This window comes from Anas acuta, chromosome 16 (genome assembly GCF_963932015.1).
Source record: "Anas acuta chromosome 16, bAnaAcu1.1, whole genome shotgun sequence".
In the NCBI taxonomy this organism is placed as follows: Eukaryota; Metazoa; Chordata; class Aves; order Anseriformes; family Anatidae; genus Anas; species Anas acuta.
Window position 1 is genome coordinate 14,660,929 of NC_088994.1, and position 20,351 is coordinate 14,681,279.

Genomic DNA, 20,351 nt, shown 5'->3' on the forward strand with positions numbered 1-20,351 from the left:
ATACGAGCTACATATTTTATGTATAATAATTTCCCTACTCTGAAAGCATCTCAAGTGTCTTCCAATATAACAGATTGCTGGCTGAAAGTGGGGAGGATTAAAGCAACAGGAGAAATTAAGTCTGTAGGGATATTATAAATAATAGCAACATAGCACCAATCTCATTTTTTTTTGTTCCTTCTTATCCCATCTTTACCTCAACAGTTGTCAGCCTTTTGGGATGAGAAAACCCCACCATTTTTTTTTTCTGCTGGGTGCGTAGACTCCTGCATAGTTTTCTTTCCTTCCTTTTGGTGGCCTGCCCCTCACTGCAGCACCTGAGCACCGGTGACGTGGCATCAAAACCCACAGCCCTCGTTCCAGGGAACCATCCAGCGTTAATTCGATAAGCAGCAGATGCGAGACCAAATGAGCTTCAAGTTGCCCTGCAGGTTGCATCCTGACAGCCAGCTCCTGCGTGGCACTGAGCACCCCTTTGCCCCATCCATCACTGGGGGAGCAGATGGGCGCTCACTCTTCCCCGGGGTAAGAACAGGGTCGCTCAATCTCCTGTTGTATGCTGCAGGTCGCCTCGAGCATCGCGTGTCAGTGCAGTGGCATCGCCCTGTGTCTGCAGCAGCTCCCTAGGGCTGCAGACAGAGCAAGTGTGGAGCCCTCCTGCCAACACCACGGGCTTTCTGCAGCGGGATCAGTCCTTAGGGATGTGGGTAGGGGCAGAAGACGACCTGGAGGTTGTGGCTTCCCAAGCTCTGAATGCACCGTGCCATGGCTCCAGGGTTTGGGTAGTGGAGAGAAGTCTTCCCTGGCTCCTTGACCATTTCTCAACCAAAATATTGTTGTTGGTGCTTGAAACGGCAGTGAGCCTGCCTGGAGGAGGTGTAGGCTGAGGCACAGGGTGACCACAGATTCCCAGACAGCCACGCAGTACCAGGAAAACCCATTCCCTTACACCCCTTTGCTCTATGAAAGCTGGAGGGAGAGAGATGTCACCTGAGTTTCCGCGCTCCTCTGCTACTCTCTGGGTCCAACCCCGTGCCAGCAGCATTAAATGGTGAAATCACAGGATCACAGAATCATCTAGGTGGGAGAGACCTTCAGGATCATCAAGTCCAACCATCACCCTGACCTTCCCAGTCCCATCACTAAACCATGTCCTGTGCCCTTGTTTTCAGCCCTTCTAGTTCCAACAACAAGCACCAGAAAAGGCAAGTCTTAGAAGTTCCCAAAGGGGCACAGTGGGAGATGGGATTTGCAAAAGCCATTCTTCAAGGGGCTGGTCCTCTGCACAGGTCACACGTTGGACGACCGAGCCCAAGGGATCCAAGATGAGTTTTTCCCTTTTGAAAATCTTGGCCATAAATAATATGAGTATCCTTGACTACAGGCCTTCTTGCACAGAACTGATTCAAATCCCATGGACATACCCCATCCGTCTTCTCCTTCCCTCGTTTTCTGTGCTGGTGTGTAAGGAAGCTGGCTAGCAAATACCACCTTTAGATTAACCCTATAAATAATTTTGATTAAAAAAGAGTTTTCTTCTTTTGGAAATTAATCATAAATCACCATTTCCAATAAATGAAAGGTTTATCCCTCACCTCCCTGGCTCTGCTTTTATATGATGTGGAGGAAGAACATATTTTACAGAGGTTTCTGTGCCTTGAAGTGACCTTGTTAAATCTCACTGCTGGTTTCTTTCTGCATCATTGGGCCATAACAAAATTTCCATCAGCTCCTGTATGTAGTTGGAAGGCAATGTTTTCCACTGGTACTCGTGCAAGGGACTCAGTCTGACTTGGACAAAAGATGCCATTTAAGGGTTTTAATGATTTTTTAGTGTGGGAGAAAGCTGTAACTCCAGCCTGATTCCCAGGCACCCAGCTCTGAGCCTCCTCATTATTATTATCTTCCTTTGTCTGACAAAGATGTGGGCAATTTGGGTAATCCAGATGTTCACAAAAACATCCCAGCCACTGAAGACTGCAGACTTCACTAACCATAATTAAGGCAGTGTTTCCCCCAAAGTTTTCAATGAAATCTCAGACTTGTCCTTGGAATAAGGACAAACCAGTAACAGACACTTGAGCTCAAGCGTTTGGGGTCATTTTGTAGAATTCTATAAATTTGCAAGGACTCAGTAACTCTTGAATCCACTAGCTTGTTATCTACAGTCCTGTAAATATCTCCCTCCTTTTAATACTTTCTAAAACTATTTTTAACCTGTAAAATGCACTGAAGGGTGGGGGCTGGAGGTCCCTGTGAGTTGGGTATTTGCCTATAAACTGTGCCTGAGACCCCCCTCCTGCCATCACTGGTTTAATACAGTAAAATTTCAACTGCCCTAGGAACAGGGGCATGAACAGGGAATCCTAGGACTAGCTGTTTGCTTTGAATGTGCCCAGTCTCCCTTGGATGTTACTGTCAGCTCCCCAGGGCAAACCCTTGGCCTCTGTTCATTTTGTAAAATGTCATCTGCTTGTTTAAATGTTCAGAGATTTAATAATAATAATAAATACCTCCTTATCCCTTCCCTGTTTGTTTGAGCTTCACACAGCGGATGAAGCCAGTTAATGGGATGCTTGAGAAATATCACCTTTGTATTCAAAGCTGATATGAATTATTTGCCTTGTCTCCATTTCTTCAATAAAGAAGATTTCTCTCCCTTTCCTTACTGGCTTGTCATCAAACACAGGCTTCAGCTGAAACAAAAGCAGTTGAAAGAAACTCAACACTAAAAGGGCAAGAGATCTTTCTTTTTCAGTGAACTGCACACTGAAATGAGCAGAGCAGAGAGACGTGCGAAGCTGTTTCTCAGAAGAATAGGCTCAATCTGCCTCTGGGGAAATCTGCAAGGTACTGCTGGCCTCACAGGAGTGACTCTGATTTATCCAGATTTATTTCAGATTCGCTATGAAGTGCCAGAAGACTTTGAAAGACATTTTGAACTAAATCAAACATGTTTACCGCATAGCAGACTTTTGGCCATGCAGGCAAGCTAAGACACCTGCATGGGAGCAAAAACAACAGAGAAAAAGCAAGCGTAGTGATGTCTATTTCCAATGCATTTAATAGGGTTATGAAGCTCAGGCTTCTCCCAGTTTTCTTCCTTTCTTAGAAGCTGGTTGTGGAGTGTTTTGGTCTCCAATCCTATGAAAATTCTGGAGTTCCTGACTTCCATCAGCATCCTCATGGCTGCAATCAGACTCTAGGGACAAGGGCTGTGTCACGGCTCTACAACAACAACCAGAGTGAGAAAACAGCCTTCGATGAGCAGTGCCTCTGATGTGAGGTGCTCCAGAGCTGCCTCACCCACGTGATTCCTTTCTAGATGTGTTTCCATCACACAGTGCATGCAGGGAGCAAAGAGAGCTGGCAGCCCCTTGCCCTGGAGCCCAGCCCTGGGTGCTTGGAACCACCCCAGGCTCTGGTCCTGCCCCCAGCAGTGCTGACCCCAGCAGCCCCAGGGTCCCAGCCATGCAGAGATGCTCAATGGGGCATGCAGCAGATAATAAATGCACTTCACAGCAGAGCATGATTGCTAATGCAACCTCTCTCCCTCCTCTCTGCGAGCTGATTAAGATTTGAATCCAAGCGCACGAGCCCTAATGCAGTAACCTCTTGTGTTCCCTTAAAACCCTGATGGTTTACTGAGCTGGGAGTTACTGGAGCTCAGTGCCTTGCAGGATTAGCTTTTTACAAAGCTCTGGGATGCATCCTGTTGTATTTACCTCTAGACCTCTGGGGAGCATCTGGTTATATTTACTTCTAGACAGGCTGTGCTGGTGGAGAGCAGGGGGAATTTTCTCGCTACCTTTGTCTCCTGGCTGGTTCCCACCTCGCTCTCCTACACGGCTGTGTAACACGCTGCTGATCTTTGTCTCCGACCAGTGAGTACCAGTGACAACAAAATGCACTAATCTAGATTTCTCGTCCTTTCTGTTCTCCTCCTCCAGTCACCCAGAGGTACCCTGGGAATTCCCAAAGTTCATTATTAACAAAGCAACCAGAGGATCTGTGATTCTGTCTATGTTAAAACAAACCAACGAGCAAAGTGAGCCAACCACTGAAAATGGAAGGGGAGCAACACAGCAGATCACGGCCTCATTAAGGTCTCCAGCTCTCCAGCTATTAGAGGACACTTGTAGCAGATCAGATGAACCTCAACATCTCATTTGTAAATGCCACACTTCATTGTAAGGAACATATAGGCAGTGTTAGCTTCTCTTGAGATTCAAGGAGATGGATTTTTAAATTAGAGAACAGAAGCATGTCTCTCTGGACAAGTTTGTTCTCCAAGAATAGCTTTGGTTTCACTGCCTAGCCTTGTAGATCTAAATTAGGATCTTGTCCTTCCTCACCAAAGGGCAAAAGCTGCCTGATTTATCCACTAAAGAAATCTGGAGTCGACCAATTGACAAATCCTTTCTCTTTTCTCCCCATAATCAGCACTAGGTACAGATCTCATCTTCCCAACCAGTACAAGTCTGTCTGAGGGCCTCAGTGCATGCTAAAAACAAGGCAGAGCCCAATCCAAGCCACAGCGTAATTAGTCAGATGTTGTGGCTGAAGAAGTTACAACCTCCCCTGAGCTCCTGGCCTGATTTTTTTAGGAAAAAGGGAGATAAATCAGTGTGACCCCCCAAGCTATGAGGGTCAGGGGCTCAGGGGTGCACGCAGGGACTGGTCTGCTGGAGAGCAGGAGCTGGGAGCATCTCCAGTCCCCATAGGGAATTGGTGGAGATAGGAGGTGCCACCCTCATCTGAAGCCTTCAGTCTTGGTGCACAGACTCAGCCTAGAACAGCACTCGTGCATGAGCAGAAGGCGTTTTAGCCAGGCATGGAGAGCAGAGCAGAGCAATTCAGGTCTTTTGGTGTCTACTTCAGGTGTCCCCACTGAAGCTGCAGTGAAGACAAGGACGAGATTTTGCAGAGACAGACCTTCACCCTGCTCCAGGCTCTCCTTGGTGGCTCCAGGCTTTGGTTTCACGATCACACCAGCATGGATGTGATCCGTGTCCTCTGTGCAAAAATCAGCCCTAAAAAACGCTACAAACTTGGTCATAAATATTGTGCTTGGCACAAAGCTCTGGCCATAAATATTTCCTTGGTTAACCAATAGGAAATGATAGCTCTTAAGTCTCAATTACAGTTGAGTAGCAACTGGCTCGCGCTCGTTGGCACTGGGGCTCTGCCTTGCTTGGGCAGGAAATAAGGGCAGCTTTCCTGCAGCTTCTTTGCCTCTTACAAGGAACTCTGAAATGCTGATTTCTGGTGATTCCTGGAATTCAACAGCATTTTGCCCTTCTTGAGTTTAGAATGGATAGGGTGAAATATTTATGTACATATATTTCATCATCTTTTTGTGGCTGCCAGATGAGCCGTGGCCACGCGTGTTGTGCAGGCACCAGATACAAGTGCTGCTTCCCTCCTGTGTGCACCTAAGCAGGGGAAAGCGGGCAGTCCAAAAGCTCATCACCCAGAAAAAGATGCCACATTAATCTGAATTCGGGTCAAAGATCCTTTACAGACCCCAGCACATCTCCTTCTGAGCAACAGAGAAAGAAGTCTTTCAATAACCAGGGAAGGTAGCACCTGGTTTGTTTGCGTCCCTCTCCCACGTTGCTGGTACCTTCAGGCTCGCATCTTATTTCTCCTCGTTAAAACACAGGCGTGCATTATTTTGCTGCTGACTGGCCTACATGAAAAGAAACATCAGCCATCTGTTACACCCACTGTTTTCTGGATCACAAGGGTTTTGTTGATTAAGGAGGAAGTTTTTTTAAAAAGGCGACCATCTCCCACTGATTTCCAAAAACTTTACTATCCCTCCCTAAAATTACAGCTTCTTTTCCTGCTTTCAAAGCAGAAGCTCTGCATATTAATAACACCCAGGCCTTTACTTGCGTCCAGATTCACATACAGTGTGTGGTTTTGCACCACACCGCAGTTATTTCCAGCACTACTCACTGTTCTGTCTGAGTAGAGGAACACAAACACTTGACTTCAAGTGCCTGAATATCTTTGGGTATCTGGACTGTGCCTATTCAAGTGTTGTCTGCAATCCACAGAAATCTCTTGCTACATAAGGACTCAGTTATTTTTTTTTCCACTTCTATACAAAAATATTTTGTCTCGATGTCTTTAGTTCTCATCCTGCCACTCTAAATATCAGAAGTGTTGGTATATTTATACCTGTGCTGCTCCTGATTTTGCCAACAAAAACGCTGAGGCTGGAATGACGACAGTAAGTCCCCTCCCATCACGGCGACTATAGAGCTTGAAAATAGGCTAAAGATACTTTGATGTATTTAATTCCCGATGCAATTCTTCTCCATTTGGCATGGACTAACGTCCCATATGGCCTATTGTTGGACCCTGCACCAGCTGAAGGGAAAGCATGTTTGATTGACACTTGAAAATACCAAGTTGTGCCTTTGGGCTGGCTCAGGCTAAAAATGCTCTTGGCAAATGGAAATAGGCATGTCATTTTTATTCCACTGTTCAACAGGAAGAAGACTTTTCTACACTGAGCAATAGACATAAAAGTTTTTTTTCTCTAAGGGGATAAAATAGTCCTTTTGATCTGCTCTACTATACCTCCAACTGGGAACGGGTTTCCAATCAGCCATTCAGCTCTGAACAGAACTTGGAAATGGAAATCGATTCCCACCTCTGACCTCCAGATGTAAAAATCAAATGTTTCCTTTACGGAACCAACCCCTTAACCACAACAGGACTTTGGAACATTTGTGGGGGATATCCACACCCAAGGTACACACAATCTAGTACCTTCTGTCATTGCAGATGATGGAAATTCAAAGAAACTCTTAAGAATGAGCCAATGATAGAGATTTGGAGGAAGGTACACTCTAATATCCATTTTTATATACCATCTCCAAAAACACAATGACATGTCCCTATTTCTTTGAAGTCCTCAGGACTAACCACACCATCAGGAGCAAAATGCCATCCATTCTTTCAAATTCTGTCATTATGAACAATGAGAAAAATGGAAACAGACTCCCCAGTTTATTTCACACAGAGATAATTGTGGATAAACAAGCTGTAAATAACAACAACAACAAAGCCTTGTTAGTAGCAAGCCTTGTGCTAATGCTAGTGTTTTTGTTTTTTTTTGCTTGTTTGTATTTTTTTTTTCTTTATAATCCTGATGAAAGCATTTCAGTGCAGGCAGAGAGGAGCTGACTAATTTGTGGGCTGCATCAAGAAGTACAGTTTGTAAAGGAAGAAAAGACAGGGGAACCTCATTGCCTTTCCAGGAAGTGCTCACAACAGAAAATTTACAATACTTACATCTTCTTGGTCATAATCCTGCTTCTGGCTTGGGAACCAAGTCAAGCACTTGGAAGAGGAGAATGCTGAAATTACAAATTATGTCCATTTTGTGGGATGGAGATGTTGATGGATGCAGAGCTGTTCCCAAGTGTCGAGTTGGATCCTATGGCCTGGGTACGTATAGCACAACACACAAAAACTCCTAGAGCAACAAGGAGCTTTTAAACTGAAAGCAGACAGCTCCACACAGCACAGAGTGAAAAATCAATCAGCTATAATAGGAATTTTAAAAGGCCATGCCGCCAGGAACTAAAAGCAGTTTTCCTCTCTGTACTCAAACACCTCCAGCAGAAGAGGTTCCTGCCATGTGTTCTCTCTGCCAGAGACATCTCACATCTTCGTCCTTAATGAAGTCTCAAGCCACTGAGCTGAGCTTTGCTTTCTGTGAACGAGAAAGTCCTGACCACTTAGTGTAGAAAAAAAAAGTGCCTAAAAATGTGAGTCAGAGTCCAGAAAGCAGGAGGTTTTCTTACTAATCTCAGAATTAAGATGTGTATTTGAGGTTCTTTTCAATGTTCATCTGCCTCTATCCTACAAGAAGCATGAGCTTTTTTTTTTCTTTTCTTTTTTTTTTTTCCCCTCTGCTGGGGCTGGGGACCAGCAGCTCTTTGCTCAGCTCTGCTCACAGGGGCAGATCTGGTTTTCATGCCCATTCACCAGGCTGCTGTGTCTTTTTGGTGGAGAAGCTTAGAAAGCCAAATCTCTGACCACGTTTCAGCATGGCTTGTTCCAGTCTGGAGAGCGTTATTTGGTAGAACAGGAGAAAACTTTCTCGACTTGAGAACCCACGTAGCTACCCACGTAGCATTGTTTTGTTGCTGGGATTTGCAATCTTTTTATTTTCCTCTCCCTCAGCTTTGCAATTCATGAAAGTGTTTCGTTGAGGGATATTTGCTTCAAAGGACTGTCTCTGTGAGCAGACCCAGGCACTGTTTGCTCTTTTATTCACTGAAGGCAAACAAAAATGTATAATTTACACAAGCAAAAATCAATGAGGCTTCTAACGGGGGATTCACTGAAACTGGTTTGTAGGCAGAGAGCTGCTCGGCTCTGCTACAACCAGTGACTCATAAGTACCTATCACACCAGCCTTTCAGTTTATTAAAAATCAAGTCAGGTCCCATGCCGAAATGATGTTATTCTAATATCGCAATCATTTCAGCAAGGTGTAAATTGCTAGCTTGCAAGGAATGACGTTGCCTGAGGCAAGGTATCGGTTTTGTGGAGGGGGTAGGAGATCACATAGTGGAAGAGACAGCATGAGAAGAGGCAAGGGGCTGCCTGAGTATTACCTTCAGGAGCCCAACTGTAGCAAGCAAAGCTTTGGTAAAGACAATCATTGCTAGGATACAGGAAAATCTGTCCACAGCCATAGCAACTACTTATTGCAAGCAATTCCCCAAATATTTGAGGGGATGTTCATTCTCAATCAGCACCTCAACTTCTGGGTGTTTATGCAAGATGTAGGCATCTCTACCCAAAAAAACAAGCTGGCAGCCATGAAATTAATTAACTGGGCAAGCAGACACCTGCAGAAATGGTCCTGAGAAGATCTGTTTAAGTGAGACCCCAGCAGGGGGTCGGCAATGTTGATCCCAACGTGGGAGTTTGGAGCTGGGCAGACCCTTTTCCTCTGTGTACTGCAAGCTGTGCAGCCCTGGCAAGGCTCTCTTTGTCCTTCAGACAGCATTGCTGCTTTTGGCTGCTACCTGGAAACTTCAGCCACATTTAGGGAACCACTGCACCAAAATTTAAACCATCATCCAGTGAAGCTGTTGGCTCTTTAATGCAATCAAAGTTAGAGCTGGCCCTTAGCTGGCCAGGAGCATCCCTCGCAGGGTAGATGGGGTAGGAGCCGTGCCAGCAGATCCTGCTGCATGGCAGCAATGATCTCCTCTTGGCTTGCAGCGTCAGCAGCTAATAAATGCCAAGGCCCTAGTGCAGTGAAAGCACACTGGAGGCAGAGCCAGAAGAAATCAATTGCAGAAAAAGACATTTTCTTAGAAATCCTTTCCTTTTACCACCTCCGGAGACCCAGCCAAGCTTTCCAATACCATTTTTGACCTGTCTTTTTAAGTGCTGCTCTTTGCTGCCTCCTTTCTTTGTTTTCTGAAGCTAAGTTCCCACCAGAGCAGCCCGGAGCAGTACCTGGCATTGTTATCTGTATATGTTATCCCTTATCAGTATGGGAGCACAAAGCAAGGTGTCCACCACGGGACAGTATCAATGGTCAACATATCTCAATTTGGTCAGCATATCTCACAGGTCAGCCCTGAGCACAGGTGAGCCTGGGATGAAATCGAGCTGGTGGTGCTTTGAGACAAGGCAAGGGAACCAAACACTTCTGAGGATCCTCATCCAAAGGCTGCAGGGCTGGAGTCGCAGCAGTAAATAGAGCTGGGAACAGAGACTGTGGGAATAGGGACAGAGCTACAAGCACTTGCCCAGAGATGCTTTCCTAGGTTTATTTTATGTCTAAAAGGTTTTTTTGCTAAGGAAGGCTGGCGCATTATCCACAGGACTCCCTCTAGCTCCTTTGAAAGCTCCCAGCCTGAGTCTTTTTAAAAAGCATCCTTTAAAGTCAAATTCAGTGATGCAAGTGATTCAGTGAGAGGCAAAGTCAAGGAGAAAGATGACTACTGTAGAAATTCAAACCTGGCTCAAAAAAGTGATGAAGTCTCAGAGAGACACGGAGATCCCACCCCTGTCAAGGCCAGCAGCATCGCTGGCCCTTGGGAGCAAGATGCTCGACCTGACTCTGGGACTTCTGTAGGGTGCCTCCTGCCTGGCTCCAGGCACTGGCACTGCTTCCATTAGCAGCCAGTTTTGTTATTATTTTTGTTTGTTTTGCCCCAAGGCTGTCAGCCCTTCATTAATCACATAGTGGCAGGTAACGTTACCATCGCTGTGTTGGGCTTTGACAAATTGCAGCACGTTGAAGGCCCGGGAAGGCTAATTGCCCTGCATGAAAGCCACAGGGAAATGCCTCTGGTGGTGGCTGATGCAGGGAGAAATTACTGCCAGGGTCTGGTTCCCAGAAAACCCGGGACATTGGTTGGGCCATAGCCCTCCCAGGTGGAGCTCAGCTCAGAGTGTGAACGGCGCAGGGAGCTGGCCTTTAGGGGAGGAAAAAAATGATAACCAGAAAAGTCTGAGTTAGATAAGTGGGCACAAGGGAGCCTCTGTAAGCCTAATTAAAGATAATTAGAAATCCTCCAAAGCCATTCACCAAAGCCCTGCTGAATATTTATTGCCCTATTAGGGACTGTCTGCAGGTATTCTCCAAGACAAGTGGTAGTTTTTAGGGGGAGAGAGTGATATATAGCATTAAAGCAATTCATTCCTGAATTGTAGCATGCTGCGACACTTAAACGATGTTCTTATCTTTTTTTTTTTTCCTTTTTTTTTTTTTTTTTTTCAGCCCACAGGAAAGGACACTGACTTTCCTGAGCTTAACAGACATCACATTTCACCTGCTATTTCTACAAGGATTTGGACCTACACTGAGGAACTGTGTTTGTAACCTGGGCTGTACAGGCAATATCATGCAGGCTCCAGTCTCTCAGGAAGGAGCCAGAGCATGCAAGTCAGCACAGCAACACACGTCGCACAGTCACAGCTGCTGCAGGTTTAATGATGCCTACATGTTTGGGATATGGGCCGTGAAACCTTCAGAAGAGAGAAGGCAAGGCTGGGTTGCTGGCATTTGGTCTGGGCTGTCAGGGCCAGGTTTTGAAGGTCTTCAGTGATACCTGCATTTCACCTGCAGAAAAAACACTGCTCTCATACATAAAACTTCCTGAGTCCAATATCAGACTCGGCCAATACTCACGGTCTTGCCATGAGCCTTGCTTTTGAGATGCCCTTCCTCTAAAATTACAGGTAGCGGAGCCAGGAGATCTCTCTCTCTCTCTCTCTCTCTCTCTCTTTTTTTTTTTTTTAGTGTGAATTTGTAAATCTGATATTTGCAGAGAAAATCCTGCAGCAAAAGTCGAAAGGATGTTTAGAACCAAAAAGATAATCAAGCATGAAAACATATCTCAGCATTTTAAACTTTTTTTGGGATTTTGGAGGACCTGACGCATGGCTTTTGTCCCTCTCCCACCCACCCAGCAGCATTTGCTGCCCCCAGTAAAGGTGGTAACTGCCCTATCTGTGCTGGAAACCAGCACATAAATTCCCACGTTGGAAAGACTGAACACGTAGCACGGGCAAGGAGGAGATTAAGGGAAGGAGAAAGTCAACATCACCAAATCCAGGCAAGAATTAAAGTTGCTGCAGGGCATGTGCTATGCAGAGGGACGTGGTGGGATTTCAGTGATTTTTGTACTTTATTTTAAACACAGTGGATGTGATTTGGAAGTAAAGATCAGTTACCAAAGTTGTTTTTCATGCTCCTGATGCAAATACCAGCAGAGCTCATGTGTGATGCTCAGTCTGCACATGCAACAGCTTCACTGCTGTGATTTCAGCATTAATAGGTTTGACACATCTCACTGTGCAACTGCAGCTAAAATTATGAGACTCCTATCTCTGAAACCATGCAGGTATTCTGAATATTCAGGTTCCATGCCAAAACTGATGGCACAGACCTTTCCCCAGCACCTATCCTTCCAGGGAGATGAGCCAAAAAGCTTCTGCACGCTTGTGGTTGCATAACTTGAAAATCAAACCTCCTTTCTACATGCATCTCTGGAAGACACACAAGATAAATATAGAGAAGGCACAATCTCAGCTAATTAGGCTCTCACAAAGGTGAACGGCTGAAAGTTTAATCAGCTGAGGCACAGCTCCCTGATGTGCCTTCTGCAAGGGTGTTTAAATCAAAGTCAGCCTCATCTGGATCCAATTTGCGGGACACAGGATTCCGGAGGAGTGACCAGACCTTCACCTTTTGTTGGAAACGGCACATCAGCACAAGCACAGGGACCATGTGCTGACATCATCAGGGCTCCCCTGGGCAAGGTGTCACATTTTTCTGTTAAAATTATTAACCTGTTATTTAGCTTAACATTGCAGCTATTTTTATTGAAGATGGCCAGCTCAGAAATGTTGTTCCTCCATTCACTTCAAGTTTCCGTGTTGGCTTGGCAGGAAAATACTTACAGAGGGGCAGCACGGGGCCACAGACCATGGGAGACTCTTTCCTAGGGGATCATAATACCACATTGGAGCCAACCAAAGGCTGGCTGAGCTGATTTGCTTCCAGACTTCACAAAGGATTCTCCAAAGAAGCAATTGAATGAACATGGAATGGAAACAACCAAATAAAAACAACAACTCACCCCACATTATAACTATTAAAATTAGCAAATTATGTTCTTCTCCTGCTGTGTTAAAGCTTTCTTCTCTCAAAAGCCTAAATGCTGGGATGGGAACAGCTGGGATGTCCCCTGCTGGCACCAAGTTCCCTCTCTCCCTGTCACCTCTCATCCCACAGAGCTCTGGGCAGCCTGGGCCAGGCCCTCACCACCCTCAGAGGGAAGAATTTCTTCCTTGTATCTCACCTAAATCTGCCCTCTTTCAGGTTTAAGCCATTACCCCTTGCCCTGAATGGATTGATTTCAATATACGGCAGTAAAAACAAAGATCTCTTCCCTCCCCTCCTCCTTAGATTTAAAATCAAATGTTATCTTAATTCTGTCTCTCTCTGTCTGAACACAGCAGCTGTTCTGGTCTACCCATATGTGAGCCTTTACTCCACAGTAAGTGAGAGCTAATTGGAAATGATTTTAAATCATCCGTGACAAAATATTTTTTTTTTGAAAAGCAAACCTTGAGAGTCTGAGGTCAGCCTGGGCTTGAGTAATTAATATAATGTTTCTTTCCCTCTAATTTAATATCTTATCTACAGACACTTATTCCCACCAGTATCAACAAAATCAGTATTTCTTTTTTATGCCTCTTTTTTTTTTTTTTAATTTAAAATGAGCAGAAGGTAAGGTTTCTAAAAAAGAAAAAAAAAAAAAAAGAGACAGAATATGCCAGTAGAGAGGAATTACATAGTGCCTGGAAGAGAACAATTAATATCCTTTGCAAAGTTGAATAAGAGCCACAAAACTCAGTTAATTTGTATCCTAACAGGATTTTCCTTTTTTAAGCAAAACTTGAAATATAAATTAGCGATTGACATTTCTCCTTGGAGAGTAAGAGCAAAAGAGTGACATATGACAGATGGCAGAAAAGTGACATTACACTTTGCAGAGATGCTCAGATCATTTGTTGACAAGGAGAGTTTAAAAGCTCGAATAAAATGAGATATTTCTGCTCATGCATTTAGTCAGCCAGTGTTTAACCGCTTTAGTGATGGCAGAAAAATGCTATTTAAAGTTTATGAAGATTTAAGGAAATAGCACATGGATGATCATTTTTTTTTAAAGTCCAAGTTGTGAAAAAATGATAATGCACTGGCTTAACATTTTCTCTGGGATAAGACTTGAAAGCCAGCACAGGAAATAGGTAAAGAAACATAATTTTACTGTCATAAGAAATTATGGCTTTGCATTTCCCCAAAAAGATTTTTTTTCTTTTTAAGCAGGCAGTAGAAACTCTTTAAAGTTTGACTTCAAAAAAAAAAAAAAAAAAATATATATATATATATATACACACACATAAAATGCATAGGATATTTTCACTCACTGAGTTCTGTCCATAAAGTTCCCTGCAGGCTCCACTACTGCATGCAAAGAAAAAAAAAATCAGTAAGATGGTTTTGAGCAGGACTCTGGGGTATTTTTTTTGTGCCTGTTCAGGAGCTTTGACTCCTGTCAGCTCTGCATGAGCAGGGCTATAAGCAGATGGTTTCAGCAGAGCTGATCATGCCTGAGGGTAGGTGAGAGGACTCCTAAAGTCTGGACGAGCGTGTCCTTCTCCCTGCCCATGCAGTGGGTGCTTCCTGGCAAATGCAGACAACTGTACGTAAGCCCCCTCCTTGCTGAGCATCTTCCCATCCGATCTCTTTTTTCCATCTTCTCATCCTCCCCTCCCCAATGGGGAGGATCTCCCATCCCTCTCAGTCACCTCACACACCGCTAGATGTAGGGTAGCAACATTTCAACCTGATCACGGGGAATAAAGCTTCCAGCAAAGACTGCCAGCTACTGATATTAACCCACATTATCACCTCTAACCCTTCTCTATGATGAATATATATCATTGCACACTAATTGGACCTCAGAGAGCAAAAAGAAACTTATCGATGAACTAGAGAGTGTAAACTCCTGCTAGGAAACTGGAACTATTTCTTACTCTTGATGTTTAAGTCAGCTCTGAGCCACTGACCTGAGTGAAACCTTTGCCCCAAACTATGCAGAGAAAAGTAGCAAAGTCAGGACAAGTGATCAGGACTTCTTCTTGCCATATTCAGACCTACTTTGGAAAGCAAACCATTGTAAAACATATTTGGGGGAACAAACCATAAGAACAACAAGGAAAAAAGTGATCTATGCTGTGTTATGCTAATGTCTCAGTCCTTTCCAAAAGCCTGGCATGCTGTGGTAGCTTTAAAGAGAATTCTCTTCTTGATAATTGTTAAATCTGTCTGAGATCTGTCAGAATTGGTTTTTGGCATTGGAAGCCCATCTTACCCACCCAGCTTATTTAATAGGTGCAAAATAGGGATAATAACCTCATTGTTTCGTTCTTTTCTTTCTGAATGAAAGCCTCAAAAAATTGTTTAAATGAAGTTGGATGATGTAACCCACCGGATCCCTCACTTAGGGAAGGTTTTTGAACAAACCCACAGACGTATCCGTTGCCATTCATCAGCCTCACACTTGCTATGAGACGTTAGGTTTTATTTTTGTGGAAGTCTTGGCTTTAAACCATGAGTCCATTATCTGTTTGCTGCGATTTAGCATGGAAAGAAATAGGAAAGCCAAACCCAAATTTTCAAGAGGGTTTGGGCAGCAACAGATAAAAGTAGTTCCTAAAGCCAGCTAACCACATTTCTGGCTGATCTCCTTTGGCAATCCAAAACACCGAAGCTGTTTGCGAAGCATCTAATTATTTAACCCACAGTTTGTCAGAGTCCGGGCCTTAAATTCCAGTCAGTTGCCAGAAATAGATTAAGGCTGGCTCTGATGGATTGGTTGATCCATTCCACACGCTCAGCACTGAAAACAGGAGGTGATGGATGGAAACCGGTTCAGCTGCTCCCCTCCTCATGAAATTTAAAATTTCAAATCACAAGTGACCAAGAGCAGACTCCAAAAAGAACATTTCCCAGCTGTCAGCACAGGTCTTCTGCGCTCTGCACATAGAAGAGAAAAACATTTTATCTGGATACTTTAGGTATGATGTGCTGTGAGCTAGAAGTACTCAGACAGGACAGGGTCAGTGAAATGAGCACATGGAGACCAGAAATTAGTGTTTTTTCCCTTGACAGCTGCATGACCAATTTCCTTGACTTTTGCAGCATGATCCAAGTCTAAAATCTAGGCATTTAAACAAATAATAATGACAATAATCTCTGTTCTCTTATTTTTTTTCCATTAGGGAAAGGAAAAAAAAAAGGGGGGGGGGGAAGGGCAAGACTGGAGAACAAAATTTTCATGGGGAGCAACAGCTTTGATGGCATGAAGTGAAGGCAGGAGAAACCTGAAAAGATGAAATCTAATGCTGTAGAGATTTTATTCCCCTCCCTGAAACGCTTGTAGGTAGCTCACCAACTCAGCTTGGTGGCAACACGTGCTGAAAGGAAAGGAGAAGGAAAGAGTAAAGAGACTGGGGGATGGAGGAGGGACAGGCACCAAGGAGAGAGCACTTCAGCTACTAGCAATGGGCTGCACTCAAGAAAATAGGTCATACTTGAAAGAAATGGGTGAATTTATGGCAGGAAAGAACAGACGTTTAGCCCCCGTGCTTGTGGCTCGGCATGAGGTTACGATAGGGGTTGCTAACACCGATGGAAAATTACCATTGTGTTCGCTGCGACTTGTCAAGGTGACAAACACCAGCTTGCTTCTGAGCACCACCATCAGAGGGAAAAAGTTGGGAGCCTCTCTCAGCCCCGACAGCCTGCTGCAGGCTCTGCCTGTGTTTACTGCAGGGATAATGACTCCTTGTCAGGACTGATTCTGCAAGGGAGTGACAACCATTTAGGGGCTGAGTGGTGTCATTAGACGTGGCTTGCACTCTCTCCAAGCTGCTTTTGCTCGCAATTTGTGCCATGTTGGCTTTCAAGATGTGCAGGAGAGGATGGGAGCTGAGGGGGGAGAAAAGGGGGAGCAGTGGGTTATCTATTCCCAAACCTCTCTAACATTTTTTGGGCAGTGCCAAGTTGCTACAGACTTGAGGATTCATGTGGGGAGGCATGGATAGAAGAAGCATACACACGAGGAATGAGGAAGAAACCCCCAGATGTGCTCTTCATTTCAGTGTGAAGGTCCCAGAGCTCCCCTGTGTTCTTCTGAGCATCTGCAGGTGTCAGTGGGCATCTGCTCCCGGTGGGCAGCGAGCTCTCTTCCTGCACAGCAGCACTTAGGGTTTCTCACACATCCAGCTAGCTGCTGGGTCTCTATCTGCCTGTCACTCTTGTGCTAATTTTTTACAACTAGCAGTACCAATTTGTACCGGGTTTCCCTCACCGTGTTTGTTTTGTTTTATTATTATTTTATTTTATTTTATTTTATTTTATTTTATTTTATTTTATTTTATTTTATTTTATTTTATTTTATTTTATTTTATTATTTTATTTTATTTATTTATTTATTATATTTTATTTTATTTTATTATTGTATTTTATTTTATTTATCAGGCAGTTCACATAACAGACACCTGAAAACTCCAGCCAACATCTCCAGGCAATTTCCCAGGGACTTGCAGCACCACTTTGGAGGTGTGCAGTCTGCTTGCATGCATGTAATGGTTTCTTTTCAAGTTGTTTAAGGCTCTGAAGGCACTGTTTGCCTTGAAGGATGTCATCCAGTGGGTCTGTCTTGCAAGACAAGCAGAACATCACCGAGTCGCCTGCCTGCACAAGGCCACTCTGGTAGGGATTACTGAGAAACCTTTACTCCATGTGGCATAATGAGGTCTCACAAGAGGAGCCATGCTGGTTGTTTATGCAGGGGAATGGCAGAGGGGTACTGGTAAGCCCGTTGCAAACATGTTTTTTGACTGACAGCTTAAAAAAAAAACATATATTCTGAAGTAAACTGACCCTGGTCAAAAGTTCTTCACTTATCATTACTCACCTTGGAAAATAAAGACTGTGCTAGTTCTCAGGTCCTCATGTCTCAATGCTTAGCAGGAGGGTGTTGTTTTTTTTTTTCTCAAAAAGAGCTTGACTTTGATCAAGAGCAAATAAAATAGGGAAGCAGAGCAAGCTAGAAAAGCTGGAAATGCAGTTACAGTTTCAATTTTTTGGGCCCAATTTTTGTCTCTTGCTCTGAACCAGCATATCAGCGTGGGGTCTGCTGGAACGAGTCTTCCTCTGTCATCTGGACTGGCACAAGCCTTGCTCATGTCATCTTGTCAGTGAGATAACAAGGCTTGTTCTTCCTGCAGACAGAAGGAAAACAAGGTAAGGAAAGAGGTGGAAAGGGTAAAACTCAACCAGACCCCGAGGCAGCCTGAGCAGCACCTCCTTGGCTTTCAAGCCAAGAAAAGTGTTTTCAAGCCAAGAAAAGTCTTTCAAGCAACGCTCACCACAGGTCAGCATCGCCCTCAAAAATCCACGTGGTCCCAGCAGTTGGAGAGTTGGCCATGCTCTGACCGCAGGTGTTGCACAGCATCAATGCCCAGTTGAGTCTTTGCCATCTACTGGGCAGCTAATTAGTTCCAACAATAAATGAAGATGTTTCTTCCTCTTCCCCCATGGTTAGCCAGTCCTTAAAATACGAGTGTGTGTGGCTTATTTTATTTTTTTCCAACTGTCATGCCGAAAAGTGGCTAAAATGAGATGACTGAATTGATTTGGGGAAGCTGGTTAATCATATTTAATTGTATGACACGTTTAAGCCTTGGTGCAGTGATATGGTCTTATGAATCATGTTCCCCTGGGATATGAAAGAGTGGCACCAATTTTATATAGCAACATGCATTTGGACAATACATCCCCCTTGTTCTTTACCTGGCTGGCTCTAAAAATTCTTGTAAAGACTATGTGCTGATTTTTTTTTATTATTATTTTTATTTGGGGATTCATTTGCAGATACAATTAGTGTGGCTGGTGTCAACAGGAACTATTCTTAGCAGAGGGCAGGCAGGCTGGTGTTTTAAATAACTACACATATGTTAGACAGAATTCATGTCAATCAAACATTTCAGCTCTAGTCTTGGCAAAAAAAAACAAGAGGCAGCAGCAGATCATTATTTTTTTTCAGTTGTTAGATGAAAGTTAAAGCTGTGCAGTACTGAAGGTAAATGGTAGAAGAGAGGCTCTGGGCTGTCTCAGCAGCCCTGAGTTCTCCCCTGGCAGAAATAATTTATGGTGCTGACATGCTGTGGACAGAAACCTGAGGGCGAGTCAGCCATGCGAGGGGAAGGACGTGTCCGAGGGATGTGAAATGCAACGTCCACGACACTGTGGGTGCTGACGTCTGTGATGGATGGGCGAGAGACTGAAGGAAGTGTAAAGACGGATTATGAAAGCTGTCCCGGCTGTGGGTAGAAGCATTGCCCAGGTGCTGAAAGGAGAAACATCCAGGGTGCCGCGGGGAATGAAACCCTTTGTTTGTGTCACTGGAACCGGGCCAGACGGCTGTGCTCAGGTTCGGCGTGTCAGGGAGGCTCTGCGCTGTCCAATTCCTTCTCTGCCTCTCGGATGGTGATTGATTTACTGACCTTGAGTCTAACTCCTCGCCTTGTAAGCATCGTACATCTTTCCTCGTTCCCCTGCTCTTCCTGCATGCTCTTGCCTTTAAGATCTCTTTTCGTGCATAATCCAGGAATCTCATTTTAATTTAGTACAAAATAACCATTTTATGCCACTACATAATGTATGAAGGGCTGAGGCAGGTGGCAGGCCTATTGCAGGGTACTTGGGAACGTGCAGGCAGGGGAGAACCAACTCTAGTCATTTATTTATGTCTCAAGAGCTGAAAGACAGGGCTAGGCACCGTGAAAACACACAGGGGGAAAGTCTCTGGTGTAAAATAAGCCTGCTGCTACCTCAGAGGCACACAGGGCTCAGCTGCCCCAGGGGGCTTGCTTCCAGCCCGGCCTGGCTCATTTGCAGGAGGGATTCCTATAAAGCCTTCCTCCACCTCCAGGTCTGGCCTCCTGCATGAGGCATACGGATGGGGATGGAGGCACTTTTGGACCGGCTGGGTTCCCCAGAGATCTTGCCACAGACCTATAGCAGAAATAATGCAGAAAACAGTTGGTGCCCTGGCTCTGCCTACAGGCCGGGCCTAGCTAGGCCTCAATGGAGGTCATCCTCACCCAGATGTACTCACTGGGCTCTGTCCCCTGAAACGCTGGGTCCTCTCCTCCCCCAAACACAGCCTTTCGCCTGGCTGCTCTTAATCACTCTGCAAATTCATCTTCCTTTGCCTGTCTGCTCCCTCGCCTTCCCTTCCCTCTTTTTTTTTCCCCTCTGCCCCCACATTTTTCCCCCTCTTTCGTCTCCCCTTCCCTCTCCCCATCTCCGATCGTCCTTCCTTTCATATCCCGGTCGCTCTAAATCCTTTCTGACGTCTGAGCTTTTGTTCTGCCTTCCTCCTCACCCCTGCTGGGACCAGCGCTGCCTTTTCTGTTTACACGCATGTCTATACAAATCCTGTGTCTGACAAAGCGTAGAAAAATGCCCCTCCGAGACCCGTTTTCCTTTTGCAGAACAGACTGTCCTTTATGGCGAAATAATGACTCAGCACAGCCGGGGGAGAAGGGCCGTATTCACTCCTGGAGTGAGAGAGGGCTGCAGATGAGCCGCCCAGGCTTTGGATGGATCCTGCCTACAAGACAGCCTGATGCGAGCCAGCAAAACCAGCAGCGAGTCAGGGAGAAGAGGAGGAGGGAAAATGATCTGGCAACATAAAATTGAACTTTTTATT